The sequence below is a fragment of the Hylaeus anthracinus genome, unplaced genomic scaffold, assembly GCF_026225885.1.
Source record: "Hylaeus anthracinus isolate JK02 unplaced genomic scaffold, UHH_iyHylAnth1.0_haploid 12000, whole genome shotgun sequence".
Classification (NCBI taxonomy): Eukaryota; Metazoa; Arthropoda; class Insecta; order Hymenoptera; family Colletidae; genus Hylaeus; species Hylaeus anthracinus.
This window is the reverse complement of record NW_026534347.1, coordinates 3,235,441-3,253,583: the sequence shown is the minus strand read 5'-3', so window position 1 is coordinate 3,253,583 and position 18,143 is coordinate 3,235,441.

The following is an 18,143-nucleotide window of genomic DNA, read 5'->3' as shown; positions in this document are numbered from 1 at the left end:
AGACGAAGATTTTCGCCAGGGGTCAACACTGACCCGCCATCTTCTTGCGCCCCAGCTGCCATAAACGCGAAATTTTCCTGGAAACTCGAGGATTCCCGCGGCGACCGAAACCGTTACGGTCCACGATAATATCGATCACACTCGATAGCGGGGCAACAGGTGAAATCGTCCCCCGCCTCTGGTCTCTCGAGCGTGGCCGATTGAGCAACCGATCAGCTGCGCCCGACGAAACCGGTAGATGGCTATCTGTGCGGAAGCGTCGTTATCTCGAGCCAGGGAAAAGATCTCGAAGGAGAACCAGGTGAAGCGACCGCGCCGTAATACGTTTATAATGATAACTTGTCATTACTCCGCGTTGAGCCCGAGCAGACGAAGAAACCAGGGGACCAAGAGAAATGATGATCCCGCCGCCGCGGGCTAGGTAATAGCTGCCGGTTCGAAGGAGCGTGATTATTGATTAGTTTGGTGGTGCTCGATCGGTGCCGGTGATCCATCACCGATGAAACCCAAGCCACATCGATGCTCTTCGCGCTGCTCCCGCCCTCGGGAGTCCACGCACTACGGGCTGGTCTTTAAAAACGCATTACCAGACCCGCCAGTCCTCCCCCCCCCCCCCCTGCACCCAGACCGTTGCACAGCCAATCAGACCGATAGATTCGAGACCGACCGATGGCACAGACCATTCAATTATTTTGCAATCAGCAAACGGGTCCTCCGTATCCGCTCTTCGACGTTCCTCGAGACGTTTCGGGATCCTCGTGGATACGCTTCATCGCTCTCTGAAGGGATCACTGATTTATTTATTTATTGTTGAGGTACGAGTTGTCTAGGACTTTCTTTCTTAGGGATCTTGCCTTTATTAGAAGCTTATGTTATCCGGATTTTGATATAGAAGCGATGATATAGGTTTGGAATGTAAATGAAAATTTAAATATCATGACAAAAGTTGCTATTGCATCAACCCATTAGTGGTTCTCAAAATGATAAGAAACCAATATAATCAACGCACAGCCTCTGCCTTGCGTTTCGCGGCGTTCGATGGATATCACGCAGCACAGGTTACCTTCCCCGTCACTCGTCGTTCCAAGTTCTGGCTCGGGGCAATTTCCACCGTCGCGCATCTTCATCCCAGACGCGAGTTCTTCAGCCGTGGACCAGCCACGAGTCTCAAACCCGAGATTCGTGAAATTTCCTTGGGCCACCCGCCGCCCCCGAACGCTATCAACGTAGCATTCTTTAACTGATTGCCCCCGGAGATACATCGCACGGTGCCCTCGAACTTTTACGATAATCAACTGGAAATAACTTCGTAACTTTATTACGGATCTCCTCGACCCGGGCGAGTGGGGGCTCTAATAAAAAATGGGGCGCGGCTAGCATCGAATTTTTACAAGCGAGCTCGGTTTTTCGAGGTTGGCTCGATCATCGCCGTTAGAGTTGGACGAAGTAAAGAATTATCGCTCGAATCGCAAGGCTTTACGACTCGCGCGAGCGAATCCTGCGAAAATTGTTGAGCAACAATCGCTGGAATTTGTTGCCTGCATCTTGCAATCTTTGCGAGAGTTGAGGGAGATTTTCATTTTAGATGAAGAAGGGCGTTCCTCTTAGCGATACCCTTATTTAAAAAAAAAAAAAGGAAAGAAAAAGGGAACTGGTTTTGGTATTGCAAGCAAATTAGTCTATATTGTAATACCGTGAGATAACAGTCGGGGACAATTTTTTATTCGTTACAACGAATATTTATTCGCCCGCGACGACTCGCAGTTTATCAAAAATTGATTAACAAGAGCGCCGCTCTTTTCCCCCGTTCTTCGTCGGCCATCTGTCCCGCGAATAAAATATTTTATCTGCCTTCGGCTATGGACCTGCGACCATTTGCATATCAACTGATACAGGGTACGGAAAAGCAACCAACAAAAAAAAAAAAAATGTATGGCGTAAACACGTAGCTAAACTCGCGGCGACGTTCATGACCCTCGTGGAAAAAGCGACAAGCGAAATTTACGATTGATACGAAAAAAAATAGATTAGCGTTGCGTTAAACGCTGAAACTTTTCTGTGATTCAAGCGTGGATCGATAGCAGAGAAATTTGTTTGATTAGTTTTATTTATCTTGGAAGAAAGTTACACAGATTTCACTAGATATTATTAAGAAATACTTGCGAAGCTAAAATTTTGTTCTAATACAATCGGAAACTATATAAATTAATTTTCGCGAATTCTATCGAGGCTCGTGTTCCTCGACAACTGATTCTCGGAAATAATTTTTTAATTCCTCCAGTGACGATCCATGTTACGTGGCGTTCAACGCGTTAAAATATTCGATATTCGTAAGCGCGAATATTTCCACGCGTTAGGCGGATTTTACAATGATAAATCCGCGGTTTATGAACCGCGTCGGTGCGTGTGCCTCGTAGAAAAGAGCCGCAGTTAAGATCTAGTTGTTATGCGGACGCGCTAATTAAAGCGATTACTGTTGTCGATAGCCGGATTTTAATGTTGCGCGAACGCGTCGCGTTCAAGTATCGGGCAGTCTGCAATTCGTTACGGTCTGTTTTAATTGTGGCGGCTGTATAATTTAGTCCTGGCGTTGATTGATATTTTATTTAACATTCTCCGGTGCGTGCGGGAATTGTGCGTCGTAATTATTGGCTTTCTAAATTAATGATCCGCAAAACGCGCGCACCGCCGTCCTTCGTCAAACGGGAGGAAGCCGAACGAATTGCGCTCGATAGTTTTAAATTCGGCACCCATGCCGCGACGCGACGGTAATAATCTTAATTTATCGTCGTTTTAAAGGAACATTCGGGGGCGACAGTAACAAATAATAATCGCGCATGATACGCAAATTGAACTTTTACGTGTGGACCGTGTGTAATTTTCATGAATCTCTAAAGTTCACGTTTCGGAGAATCACACTATTATATTGACATCAGTCGAGCGTGCTTGGAACCGAAAGTCGTGCACCTAATGGCCGATCATTTGACAGTCCTCCGGCCCCGTGGAATTATAATTTCATCAAACCAGCATTAGCCCTGGCGATCGCTTCTCTTTCAGAAAGTCGATACCGAACATTAACCCTACGATACTCAAGCTTCGCTCAGAGTTGTTATTATCAACTCCATAACTCTTAACCATAACGTTTCTCAGGCACTGATCTCGCTAAATTAATCGGTGTAGCATGTTACCTTCCAAACGAGAGGTGAAGTACGGAGAATATTAGAAGATTCATGCTGAAGTGATTTGAGAAAGCATGAATCGTGTTAGGAATTCAAGCAAATTTTAATTCAACTCCTGCTGCTGGCTTTTACACTAGGGAAATAAATTAATTAATTCTACGAGTGAAGTATTAAAGAAAGTAAATCTGCATGGAATTTATGAATTTCGAACAGGTTCCAAAAATAAATATTATCCCAAACTTTAAATTATATATTATAATATAACAATAAAATTATAGAAACATCATTTCTAATAATTGTGTCATTTCAATTATAGAAATTTTAGCCTCGTAACAATGTTCAAGTATCGGTCTAGCAGTGAACATATTAATAAAAACTATTGGTAGCCATCGATCGTCCGACAGTGTCTACGATATCTGCGATATATGAAAGTTCCGAGGGAGCACGATACGTTTTAAAGTGTGAGTCATTCGCGTGCAGAGGGCAGCCACGATAAGTTCCTCGGTTGACGTTGATAATCAAATTCGTCGTGGGATGACGAATCGACCAATTAAAGCTCGATCGTTCGTCACGATAAGGGTAACTGGTCGATGAACCAACCCGTATTAAGATACGATAGAAGCTTTTGCAATGACAGCGCTGTGCCTGCTGGTGTACAGGGTTGGTTACGAATTTAATTCTTCACAATAATTTACGTGTCCCTTCGGCCGGAACGAATTTATTTGAGTAACGGCTTCGTCTCGACTCGCTGCGGCGACGGAAATGACACTGTTATGACGCCTCTTTAGCGAGCGATATTTATTAAGGCAAGGAGCTCTCATTCCTTCGCGCTGGTTCCTCAATTTACGAGGAGGAAACATTTTTTTCCACGCGGTAAGAGTGAAATATAGGAGTACGTTAAATGAGAGAGCTGATTGATTACCTGTGACCTGCTTGCGAGATATGTTATACATTATCAGATGTATTATTAAATCCATCATCGTACACTGAACATGGTAATTCGCGCATTCCGCGGCTCAAAGTATAAACATCAAGTTCACGTTAAGCAAATATGTGCATAACAAACTATGGTCCAGCGTATGCATTGTAGTATGCAACTTTGAGCGACCTTCAACCCTTTTTCCTCCGGGTTCCTCTTCGGTTTACTTCGTAGAAGCAAATGAGTATCTGGAACAACGATGACAATTATATATCCATTAGAGACTTCGACTCGACCCTTCGCATTTCTAATAATCGTGCGGTCCGTGAATCATTGGTCCCACATATCCTCTAATTCTTGGCCATTAAAAGGGATAGGAGAAGCCGTCGCTACGCACACATGATCCGCCCTCATGGAGTACTTTTCGAGACCTCGAATAAGAAACTAATTGTGGGGATTTAACAGTTACTGGTTCAGTGAATCGGACCAACGAGCCCTCGCTGTTTCTTAAAACATATCGTTATATTCGCGAGAACCGATCACCCGTGCTACGCTATTTATTGCAATAATTTACAGATAACAGGAAACGAGACAATGTTCTGTTCTACAGTCGTTTTGCAATTAGCAATCCGCACTTCTCGAGGCAATCTCTCTAATCGACCGAACTTTACTAAGCAAAAGGAATCGCGGCGGAGAACGCCGCTTTTAATTATCAGCTTCTAATCATCAATCAATTTCGTCCTCGTACGAAGCCGGACCTGCGCCTATCGGCGTTTTTTGCCATCCCTCACGAAACGACTCATCATCGATTCGCTTCCACGGCTTCCACATTAATCCGACCGTCATTAGACTCGTCGATCATTATATGCATGATCGTCTGGGTCGACTCGACTTTCATCGCATCGTTTCCTATTCTTGGAACCGCGTTTATTCTCCATTCCGCGTATTCCCAAACTCCAATCTCGCAAAAACGCTGCCAACTAATTAGTTGGCGGTCACGTGACCCTCGATTCACGAGCGTTCTTTCAATTTGGAGCGGAATACTGTTAATCGTTTTAACGTCTTTGTCGCGCAAATTGGAAGCAAGTGTGTACACGCAACGTGACACAGTAAATTACACAATTACGTAAACATGAGGCACGGCTTTTCAGGGCAATCTAAATTTTCTACAATGTTACGTGTAATAAAATTTCATGGTTGCGCAGAATAAATCCCTATTGAATTCAACAGGGACGAATGCGTCGCGGTGCTCTCCGACGCTTTAATGATATTTTGATCGAAGGGAATTATTCTCTAAATAAATCGATGCGCGGAGTTTAAGCGTGAAATAGAATCACTCGAAAATTTGAAGTTACTTTCCTGGAATGCACCGCGAAGAGCGAGGAAGACTCGAAAGAGTCGAGAAACAATGCTGCTGGAAACTGGCGCCCCGACGGCCAGCAGCGGATATTCCAGCAACTAGCAGAACTGTCACGGGTACTTCCCCTTTCCGCGAAACGTAAAGTGCTTCTGCTCTCGCGAAATTTATAACAACGATTCGAGGCGTGAAGCACGGTCGAAGTGATAGCATAGTTGTACCCACACTTCGGACAGCAAAGCTTCTATTGAAATTTATAATTTCTGGTCCGTCCTGGTGGCGAGAAATTCAACCGGAAATTGATTCCCATAAATTCGCGTGGGTGAAAATATACGCTCGGATTACTAACTAATGAACGCTTAGACTACTGTACAAGCAAGGAATATTTTAACATTTTAAAAGAAAAAATCTAAAAGGATGGATCCACCAGCGCTCTGCGCAAAACTTCTTATATTTCGAGACCAATTAACATGGCGTCGTATATCGTGCGTAAGAGTGTCGTTCCAGCTAATTCCTCGGGGCAGAAAAAGTTGCGCGCGAGGAACGCTGCGAAATAGTTTCCGTCATTTATCGGTGAGAGATGACTACGCTGAGTGCCACGGAACATTGCCGTCGAGATAATGTTTTGCGGCAACAGGTGAGGCAGGTGCTCAACCTGAATGCCGAGCTACACGCGTCTAATAATCTGGATCTATAGATCAGGTGTCCCGACCCATTTGAACTTACGAGAGACAATAATTATCACCGACGGGGACAAAAAAGCTTCTGCTGAACGGCTGATTGTTCGACCTGGAAAGACGAGGGTAAAAAGTAGCCGAACCCAAATGGAATGGCAGGATAGAAACACGCGAGAAACGTAGATATAATAGATACCTAATAGCCTCGAGACGAGATTAGGCGAAACGTTAAATCTTCGAGTGACCGAGATGAAGATTAAACTTGTATGAAACAAAGTCTAAGGTCACAACTAGGATTAGTTCTAGTTAATTACCATGTTACGTGAAATTTATCGCGGGTTTCATTTTCTTTCCATCTGAGTTGTAAATTCTTAGCACGGATTGCAATAAGGCAAGGACAGCGAAGCGTAATAAAACCTCCAAGATTTTACGATTCCTTTGAACCTGTAACTTTGTATTAAGAGCTGATAACTTTGCCTGCCAGCAGGAACTAACGTTGCGCCAGGGCACTCCATTCTCGCCCCTCTAACGAGCGTGGAGACGGGATTCGATGGGAGTCTATCGGTCTGCGGAGCCCTCTGAAGGACTTTCTTGCGTATCCCTGCCCTCTCCACCCCCTCTCGCCGTCAGTTCGAGGTAATCAAGGGTCTATAATTTAGCCCGATCGAAAGGTACGGGCTAACGAACAAAAACGATCACGGTTTTTCGTGTTAAAAACCATCCCTGATGCCTGCCCCGTGCAACTGAACGTATTAACGATCGCCGATTCTACGGAACAACGATTATAATACAGCATTAAATTTCCTGATTTCCGAGCAATTACTATACGACGAGGCTCGTAACGATTTCTAAGTTGCCCACAGTAACCTGGACCTCTCGCTAACGAAGACTATAAAATGGGAACGACTGGCTCCGATCTCTTCGTCGAATCTTGACCCAATTCGTTCGATCACATTTGGTTTAGGAATTTTGTCGAACAATTGCGAAACAACAAGGAGGGTGGATTATTAAAACTATCCATTTTCCAGGAACTCGAACGGCCCCAGAAAATGTTGAGAAGAGGAATATACCGGTGCTCGTTGAAAAAGGGAATAAAAGAACATTGGAAACGAAGGTGGTCCGGCTAACCCCACTCTACCTTATCGCGCAAATGAGCTTTCTCCTCCTCCCCTTAGACGAGCACCACGAAAAATCTCGGTTTGACCCACGTGGTTGTTTCGCATAAAATGTATAGCTTAAGTAAATATCGGAGAAAGGATCGGGAGGGTATGGAGGAACCGGGCCAGGGTGTGGATGGGGCGAGACGGGAGGGATCGTGGAAATCGTGAAAAATACCACGGCAGTCTCGAGTATCCTTTCGAGTACGATTAGCGTACTCGTAGCGGCGTTCCGCCGTTATCAATTCTCCGGAGAACGCCAATAAAAGAGACAAAGGTAGAGTCAGAGGGTGAGAGACTCGGGGAGGGAGGGCACCGTGCTCTTCTGCATCCACGTACATACGTCATATTTGGGGTGAGTTTTTGTCTCGCAATTCCCCGGAAAAGAGCGAGAGAAAAGCGAGGAAAACCACGGCCAACGGATAGAGACGACGAGTCGGTATACGAGCGCCACTATATGCCCCTATGTTTTATGCATCCCTTCGCTGGGAAGCTCGAAGGTCGATTTCTTCGAGAAGATACACCGCTTTTCAAACTACGACCATTTCAAATTTCACGCGTATTACGACCGACTGTTCCTTCGTTTGGAGGAAGGTTCCCGTGAAACTTGGAGTATCGATGCCTTCAGAGACGTTTCATAGATCAAAGATGATTTTGGAAGGGTCAAAGGCAGAGTCAGGGAGAGAAAGGAAAGTGCGTTTCGTCCTGGAGTCTTCGATGGATCGAATCAGCTGAACTTAAAATCGCGAGGGAAAGAGGATAAGGAAAGCCTGGAGAATATTTTACTCGACTTTGGTCGCATTTCTTTCTCGAAGATGCTTGAGCACCCCTGCGAAATGGGCAAATATATACCGCGGAGAAGGTAGACAAGAGGTGGGGGTATAGGTAAAACGCAAAGCCGCGGGACGTAAGGTTGAATTTATCCGCGGCGTATCCGCATACACGAAGATATCCGTCTATCTTACTTTATCCCCGGGACGCGAAGCTCCGTATGACAGCCCGCCAGCTGATCTATCGCATAAAACATAAAGTGGGGTATTCCATTTCTAAGGCCGCACCCCCCCCCCTTCCCCCCCGGCCGGAAATATATCGCGAAACGAGGCACACGGAAAATGCGCGGCTGCCGTTTTCCCTCCGTCGCGGCGGTTCAATTTTTTAAAACGTTTTAGTCGCTCGCTTACCAATCGAGACCTTTCGAGTCGGATGCAATTTTACGGTTTATTTTCTGGATCGAGGGATGCATGCCCTGGAAAGAAATGATAAGTTGAAGATAGCGGAGCCATGGGAAAAAAAAATTTGACGTCATTCGCACAGGTGCCATTCAATCTTTCGAATTATTTGAGGGGTGAACATTGGGGTGATTTCGCGAGCCAATCTTAGCCAAACATCTCCTCCCACTTGCCATATTTCCTGTCGTTCACGCGAGGAATTTGGTGGTGCCATTCAAAAAAGTCAAGGTGACCTTCGCTTTTTGAAGTAAGAAGCATTTTTTTCAGATTGAAAAATATGTAGTTTCGTCTAAAATATTTTTTAATTGCACTGCCTAAAATTAATTGCAAATACCTACAAAATGGTGGTATAATTTTCAAGAGTAAGTCCTGTGTATAAGCCCTGCGAATCTTTATGCGAAATAAAATCTTGGCAGACGTTCTTACAAAACTTGAACCTAAATAGGAATTTAAGCTTTATCGTTGAGCTCAAAAAGCATAGGGTGACTTAACCAGTCTGACTCGTATCTGACTGTACCTCAGGGTGCGAATCAATCCCGTATCTTCTCGAGATTCGTCTGGCCAGGTCTGGGGAACAACAGGAGGAATTGCAGTCGTTCCGTTGGGACGTCGGTCCGGATGGCAGCTGAGAAGGTGGCGCGGCTTGACGAGTGCCGAAGAAGAAAAGAGAAGAGAAAGGGGCGGTGGCGCGACGAACGTGGGGCTCTCGTGAAGAAATAGACGATAGGAAGGAAGGAAGGAAGGAAGGAAGGAAGGAAGGAGTATTGCGAGGCAGAAACGGAGGCACTCCGAATGCAATCCACGTACCGACTGCTTTCAAATATTAATGTCACGTGACTTATTATATCCGAAGCGTGTGCGGTGGAGTGAGTGGCTCTCCGCCATCCACGCCCCCGCCTGCCCCCCAACAGCCCCGTCACGACTGGCTAGAAGCAACGGTGCAGACTATGCACCACTGCGGCAGGACTAGCTTGTCTGGGCTTGATTGTAAAATTTTTCGTGCCGCATAGTGGCCCATTTTATCGCCTTGTGCCGCGAGAGCCGAGGCGGCAGGGGTGGCCAGGAGGCGCCGAGCGCCAACGAAGGCCAGAAGGGGTGCCGGATAAGCGTAGGGGGCCGGGGAATTGAGGGAAAATACTCGAGCGCGCCGCGGCTTTTAATCCGAGCGCTCATTCTCGTGGATTCCTTTCTAATTTTTACGCGCTCGCTCATGCGTAATCGAAAATGAAGGAAAAAAGGAGGAAAACGGCGTGACGAGGGGGTTGGCTGTACGCAGGGGAAGGAGCACTTCCGTCGCTGCAGCCGCCACTTCAACTCTCATTGAGTTGACTTCTTACCACTTACGCGAGAGAAATGTTATGAATTCGTCGTTTTGTCGGCTCGACTGGAAAAATTCCTGAAGAATGCCGGCTCGATTTTTCACGGGGGAGGATCCGCACCTCCCCCGGTTTCGATGCATCTGTTGCACTCTTGCTTCGATTTTCCTGAGCCTCGACCTAACCTCTCGCGATTCTAAGAAATATTCCACCTACGATACTCTATTTACAAATATTTTAATATTTTATATAAGACAAGACTGAAATGCAATCGGTTCCTTCAAAAACGTAAAAAAAAAAAACAATATCGCTAAGAAGACTTATTAATAACAAACCAAGTAACCAATCGTTCCACCGACAAATAGTTAAAGACCTCAGGGGTCTGTAACCTGCGAGTATGCAGCTACAGTACGGGCTTAGCGACTCCGCGGTACCCTAGCTAGATGGGGGCCAGTGGGCCCCAACAGACGTGTGCAGGCAAATCATAGTTAATGTCAAGAAGAATACTTCAAAATACTTCGAAACAGTAACTTCGAAGCTTTTCTAATACATTGAGAGTACTTCCCAACGTCACTTCCGTCGCTACCAGCTCCCCTGCAGAGATAAAAGAAGCTGAAAGTGAGAGGGCAATATGGGGTTGTTGCGGGGCCCACGAAAACACTGCTTTCAGATCCATCATTGTTCCTCCGTTGAAGACTGATAGGTCGCCATTATCTGCAAACTCATTACGATCCCCTATTGATAAAGGTACGATTATGCCGTGGGGTTAATCTGGCCTCCAATACGGAAATTGGAATTTCTGGCTCTGCCAGCGAGACGTCAGACGTCTTCAAGAATCCCTCTCCTCCCACTTGCCGCTATAACCTCGTTGATTTCGATTTCTATCCATCCTCTCACTTTTTCCTTCCTTTCCCTCAACCCTTGCTTCCGATTTTTCTCTTTGTTCCAGCCTGTTAATTTCCTAACGAGCTTCGAGTGAACTTCTTTACGTAGAAAGTGAAATGTCTTGAATGTAAATATTAAAATTGTTCAAGGTTTGCTCCTTCGAGGTATCGACAAGTAGCAACCAAATTCTGTGTTTTGAGTTCAAACATGAAATTCTGAAGAGTTCGATCCTTACGGATTTCCATCGGCCACGACGAGAATTAAGAAGCGCGGATTCGAGGAGTGGAATTACTTCTGGTGTAACAATTTCCGTTCTTCGAATTCGCAGAGCTTCTGTCTACGTTCGCGCATTCAATTTCCCGGAAGCTTAGAAAGCGTGGGCGCCCGTTCAGCAGGAATCGCAAGAAAGTCCACGCGGCGTTGAAGATTCGAAACGAACGATTACATGACAGGAAATTACGGTGCCTCCGATCGCGTCTGAGCGCACGCAACCCTTTGGAAATATAAAGGGGAGACCCTTGCGAAGCGTGGTCCCGACAGTTTCGGACACGAGGCGATTGGATTCTCTTCTTTGCGGTTTAGTTTCACTTTTGTTTCGACAGTACGATTCTCCCTTGAACGGTGAATTCTCAGCTTCGTTTGAAATCTGAGAGTGAAAGAAACAGCGACGCCATCGGGCTTTGTTAAATCGTCTTTCCACCCTTTGTTTGACGAAGGAAAGACGGGTCGAACTCCGACAAGCTATCGAGCTAGATGCTTTTCAAACATAAAAACGAAAGAAAATCATAGTTAACCAGTCAGAATTAGAATCTCATTTCTCCTTGACTAGACTCCAGATTTTTATGCAAAATACCATAATGTGGACTTTACTTTCAATACGTTTGTATTATTGCGCGCATTTTGTAGTTTCTTGTATCGTGAACGATGAGCATAGGTCCCTCGAACCTGGGGAACTCGCCAAAAGGGTTCCTCGGGCTCGGTCTAGGGGTTAACGAAGCGCTCAAAAGTCATGGCGAACCGATCGATGTTTCGCGCGTGAGTTTCGCGAAACAGTCGGCTAATCTCCTAAAATATATTATTACGGTCAGGTCGGTTCGAGCGTGTGTCGTTAGAAGAACGCCATTTTTCAGTTTTATCCCCGCTAGTTTCTTAGCGGAGCGTTCCGGCGACGAATGCGCAGGTGGTGTCGCGGCCACGTTTGCAAAAAGGCGGAAAAGGAGCGGTGATATATAGACACGAGGCGAGGTCCGCTCGGCGCATATAACGTTTCCGTCGGTCCGTTCGTAATCCCCGACTTACGGTCTGATAAAATCTCAATTTATAAGTGTCCCACCGGCCGCAATATCGAAGACCGAAGGCTAGATAGGCCATTCTTACCGGGAGCGTATGGTATCAGGGACGCTGGTATTACTCGTAAGCACGCGACTACTTAGCATGCAAATGCATGAAAGCAATAAACTACTCAATACAGCGCGGGGAATTCGCCCCGATCGATTTAGCCCCGCGTACTCCAAATTTAAAAGGACACCAGGAGCGGTGCCACCGCCGATCCTGACTATGTAGTCTGTTTAGGTTTCGGCCAGCACCTGGATCTCGTTCTCCAAACGAACCAACCGCAATCGACGATAAATCTAGGGTCTACTGCGCCGTCTGCCGATGGGAACGATGTCTCTATAATAGGAACGATCGCAGACTCGAGCCAATGGCGAAGTATTAGCTCCTTGGTAGGCTTGGAACGTTGATAGGAGCACAATCATCCCCAGAAGGATTGAATCCTGCGATGGGACAGGCGATCCTCCACTCGTAGGCACCGTTTTAGATCTTTATCCATTGATGAGAACATTTTTAGGCTAACAAGAAACATGAGCCAACTGTTACACGCCGATTTTGATGAAGCTTGGTATAGAGACAAACCATTAAAAAATATTGGACATGTATTTTTTTCATTTTGACTGTGATATTCGTGTTCGAGGGATGTAGATTATTCTCGAAGTCGTGAAGGTAATACCTGAAAGGCTAACAGAGATTGAGCAAAATGTTGCATGCAAAAAAAGTTTTGTGTTTAACGACCAACAGCATGCACTTGTATTGGTTACATTGGAAATCATTCATTTTCCAAACTGGAGGAGTGAACGTTAATGGCTTCATTCCAACTTCGAAAAATACACTGAAACGTGACCAGTCGGCGATCACGTGCTCTTGGCAATCGAACATCAGAACATTTGGAAAGTTCTTTGAAGGCAAGGATTGCAGGTGGTTGGTTTATCGGTATAGGAATAATTTTAAGCGTGCAGCACGATAGGTAGAGGCATAAATGCGTCGCGGTGAAGTTTTTATTCGCCGATCGATTCGCATAAAGACTCCGATATTCCTGGGCGGCGGCTAAGCCTCGGCTCAGCCTCGAGAAGTTAGTACGATAATTAGGAGACGGTATCAGGAGAAATAAATCTCCACGCCGTTCGTATCAGGGACCGTTAGTTAGTCTAGCGTAACATGAAAAACATGTGCAAAAATAGTACTCGTACTCCCCCAACGACTCCAGAAATCCATGCCCGATTAGAAGAAATTTTCAACCCTCCGCGTTTCCACGGAGGAGACTTTTCATATCTGGTCGAGAAACAACATTTTTTATCCACGGTCCACAAAATCATTCATTCGTTTAATTATTCATTTAATTTCGAACGTTAAATCTTCACATAAAATGCTTTCATTTTTAACAGTCCACGCAAACGATACAGCGCGGTGGCGTTTTGGTCGAGTTCGACAGGAAGCGCTTAGCTTTTAAAAAATCGACGAGTCACGCTACTGGGAAAGGACTCGTTAAATAGTGGCCGGTCAGCAGACGCCTCTCATTAAATTGTTAGGTCCGCATTAACGACGCTCCGATCACAATCTATTCATTGATCGTTACCTCTAATGCGTTTCCAATTAATACCCGATCCACGACATTCCCAGCCGCACCAATTTGCCAGTTGCACGTAACGTGCGTCACTGGTATCTATAAAAGAATCGACAATTTTGTGTGCTCGATCGTGGACGCCAGGTCTGAAAGGGTTAATACGGACGAGTGTCTTTTAATCGACGACGCGTAATTTTAGAACCATGTGTGCGCGACGATGATTGGATTCGTCTTCGGCTTTTTCAGGGCGCGGCGCTGTGCTAAAAAATTGCGCCGACAAAAACTTAGCCGCTGCTTTCGATTCGATCTGGAAGGTGGGAAAGGAAGAGGGTCCTTTTCATCCTTTTTGGCCCACTACCGCGCCATAATGACTCCGTTATGACGACTGCGGCGTCAATTTTCATTTGCGGCATCAACGCGACCCGCTCGGTCTGGAGTGCGTTCTCTTGCTCCTTTATTATCTATCGTACAATTTCTTTCTTCCGCCGTTATCGAACGTCTGGGTCCAGAATTTTTCAACGTTCTGCCAGAGAATTTTCAAGAAGTGGAGTAATGTCACAAACGGAGCTTGGGGAACTTTTCTTTCTCGATAATCTTGCAATTTACTTTGCAACGCGGACGCGATTGCATCGCCAAGATAAATTAGCTCCGAACTCTGACGCTATTAGTCGTGCGAATCGGTTAGCCCGAAATCGTGCGCAGCGCGATAAATTTAATACCCATACCTGTACATTAATGCATGAAACGACGAGAAAGGTGTTAGGTGCAAATAGAATAGCAAGTGGGTAGGTGGCTCGGCGCGGTTCGCGGCATTAAATAGAATTGCGCCGGCGTATAAACAATTGGATCGATAATTTAAGATCATTATCAACCCCCTTCATATTAGTGCCAACCTCGCGGCAGTAAATTCGCCCACGAGGCAGCGGTTCTCACTTTATTGCACGAATTACGTCGGGGGTTGCTTTTTAAATCGCCGAGGGCTGCAGTCGTCGACGATCGATCCATAGAAATTCGCCCCAAAATATGATCCATTACAGATGGAACCCTTAACATCCAAAATTATGGCGTCTCCTGATCTTTAACCCGACGCTTTTTTAAATAGTACCATTCAAACACCAGAGTTTGCAATTTATTCGCGCAGCATACGCGTTCACCTTTCTAATCGGATTTTCGTTCATTAATATCGCAAATATTGATGCGAAGTTCCAAATTATTCTGGCGCCCTGCCGAACAAATATGCTAGGAATCGAAGTCGTAGTCCTGGAACGTGTAGTATGTAAATTCGTCTTCCGGTGCGTAATTGAAAAAGCAAACTGTAAACGTTGTTCGCGTTATCGAGTTCGAACGATACCCTCGCGCGCCGTCTCGACGTTCATTATTTCCTAGAGGACACACAAGTAGGAGAGAGACAACAATAGACATTTCCACGTTTGTTACACATCGCAGATTGAACAAAGATTGCTCCGTAATCGTAAACCACGTTTCATAGACCAGTGACCTATAATATTTCAGAGGTAATCGTGTCTGAATATTCATTACTCATTAATCACGATTACTGATTACTCGCTGATCGTTGATCACGATTACGGGAGTGATATCATATTCGTGCGTTACATTTCACCCGACAAACGTATCACGTTTTCACGTTTCAGGTCAATTATGGGAAATTATTTATGAATTTCTGGGAAGCACCGTTTAACAGGTGCTGCAGCCAATCAGTGGGAATTATCGTAAAGGTTAAGCGCGGAAGGTGGCTGCAAGGGGGCAGCACGACCTTCTTAAGCTCGACTTTCGATCGATTCCTCTATGTGGAACGGGCCTGAGGACTTATTGACCGTCACCGGCAACCAGCCGAACCATGCTTCAACCCTTTGACGAGTGCGTGCACGCGATCGTCGGGGTAGTCGTGACGTCATAATACTGCGGGTGCCCCGGTCGCATATGCAAATTACAGCCAGGTACACGCGAAGAAAACTTCGTTTGATCGCGCGTTAATCGTTCGATACACAAGACGTAGGCGAAATCTGTCGGCGGTGACGTGTTCGAGATACCTGGAACACGTGAAAGAAGTAAAGAGCCCGTAGGATTTTTATTTCAAAGGTGATGGCGTTCAAATGTCCACCACTTGTGGTAGGTGAATTCCTTTATTCGAAAGGAAAATCGTAAAGCCCCGAAACATACCGAAAGATTGAGATCGCCGCGCTTATTATAAACATTTTTAAAAACCGAGAAAAATGAGGAAAGAAAAGGAAAATTCAGCATTGAAAATCGCTTCTTGGCACCTTTTGCGTCGCCGAAAGGGGAAGCGAACGAAAATAGTGCAGATTGTTGCGTGCCGATGCACTGTATGTCTAAAAATGCGCGCAAGGTCCCTTTTTCTAGCGTGTCAACAGTAAACTTGACCGACAATAGCGACTACCCTACACGCGAAACTTACTCGAGTGACAATGGAACCGAACGTGTCATGTAACTCGTCCATAACTGAACTTCCACGTGCAACGGTACTCTATGAGCGATATTAATAAATTTGGAACACAGAAATTCGTCTAATTTTGTATAAAATAAAAACGAAAGTATCGTCTCAGGGATTATGGGACACGATGGCGATGGAGCATCGTTCCTGGATATTAAAACACGAATCAATCGCGATAACGAGATAGCGACGCCGATTTTAAGGGGTCTGGTTTGCCAAGAGAGAAGAGGGAGGATGGCATGGAAGACATGGAACAGTGGAAACTGCGAGGGAACTGTAGGCAAAGGCAGAAGGGCGAGTCAAAGAGTACAACGGGTAGAAATACCGGTGGCATTATCCTTTAATCAAATATATTACAGAGAATTTATCGCGGCCCGTGAATTAATTAAATGCCGAAGGCCCGAAGCGTAGTGGCCGCATGAAATTTAACATTCAATAAAATAAATCGCCACCCCCTCGGCGAGAACACCTCGACCACCCTCTCCGCGATCTCCTCGGCCGCCGCTGTTATTAACGCAGTTGCGTAAATTATTACGTTGCCCCGATTTACGGGGTGCGTCGTGACGCGACAGATATAACACCACGTTTTCCTAGGGATGAGATGGACCTCCTCTCTCTTCTCTCCATTTTACTTTACTACAACATCTCTGTTTTTCCCCGTCTCGATCGTTTCCCTTCCGATCAGATAATTCAACATTCGTCGAAGTATTTCCTTTGTTAACCTCTCCAAATTTAAGTTCGCCACTGTCTCACCTTCGAAATTAATTTTTTCGAATTTTCAATTTTCTTTCTTTCACATCTCATTTCGTTTGCGTACTTAATCTCGATTGCATCGATCATTGCGCCCGTTTCCTCGAAATCATCAACCTTGCTCTATCCTTCTCTCTCCTTTCATTCTTCTCCTATAACCGAGAGGCGACTTTTCCCTAGGCACTAACATGTTTGCCAGCTTGTAACCAACAAGGGCATCGCTTAACACGCGAGCGTGCCGCGAGTACACCTACTACACTTCCACAAACTATGTGCGTTAGGCAAAGGGATACAGCGTGCGTTTGTGTAGCACGCGGATGAGTGGCTTGGAGAAAAGTGGAGGTGTGATCGCGCGCGTGCGGTGTATCCGAGGGAAAGAGAAAACAAGCACGCGTGTAGTTTGTTTGCTAGGTGCAGGAAGCTTAAAGAGCTGGGAGGAAGATAGGGTTGCGAAGGCAGGAGGAACGCAGCCTGAAAGAAGGCATGCGTGGAAAACAGAAGAGGACAGGGGAGTGTGCGTACGTGTACGGTGGAGGAGGAGGGGTTGTTACGAGGCTACCTCCAGGTAATACTTCGGTGCCACGCAATTTTTAATATCGAAGTGTGTTTTCTCACCTTCGGCGTAGCTTTATACGACGGATTTAAAATTTAAAGGTCGCGGTTCTCGAGCTATCTATCCGATATGCAAATATTATAATATCCAGTCGTAAAGCTGGCCCGATAAGTCCTCGAGCTGAAGGGTTGCGACTGTGACGTAGCGCGGGGCTGCGAGGAAGCAATTGTTGGTAAGAAATGAATGTATGAAAGAGATTGTATGGTCATACGTGTTCTATGTACCAAGAATAACTATAAATTATTTATTATATTCAACGGCCAACAAAATGTTGTCGTTCAATGATGCAATAATCTTTATTATTCAGGAAAGTTATTAAAATATAAAAAGTTATGACTATACCAAGTGCTTTGACATTTAAATTTAAGAATTTTCGAAAAGTGGAGTTTTTCGATTCGCGCAGTGAACGGATTATATAAGTGTATAATAGTAAACTAATTCTGTCAAGTGGCGACTCGACGAAGAAACGTTTCAAACCTGCTAAGTCTCGCATAAAGGAACACCTGTTCCTGAGACGCCTTCGTCGGTTTATTTGGATGTTAGATTCGTTTGTTTTCATATCTGTCGTGGAGCAGGTGGCGAGAAAATTGATGCACTGTTTCAAACTCGTTCCATAACCTACCGAACATACCTACTCGAACGTAGCTGAGAAATACTCGTATCGAGAAGCAGGCACGAAGGGGTTAAAA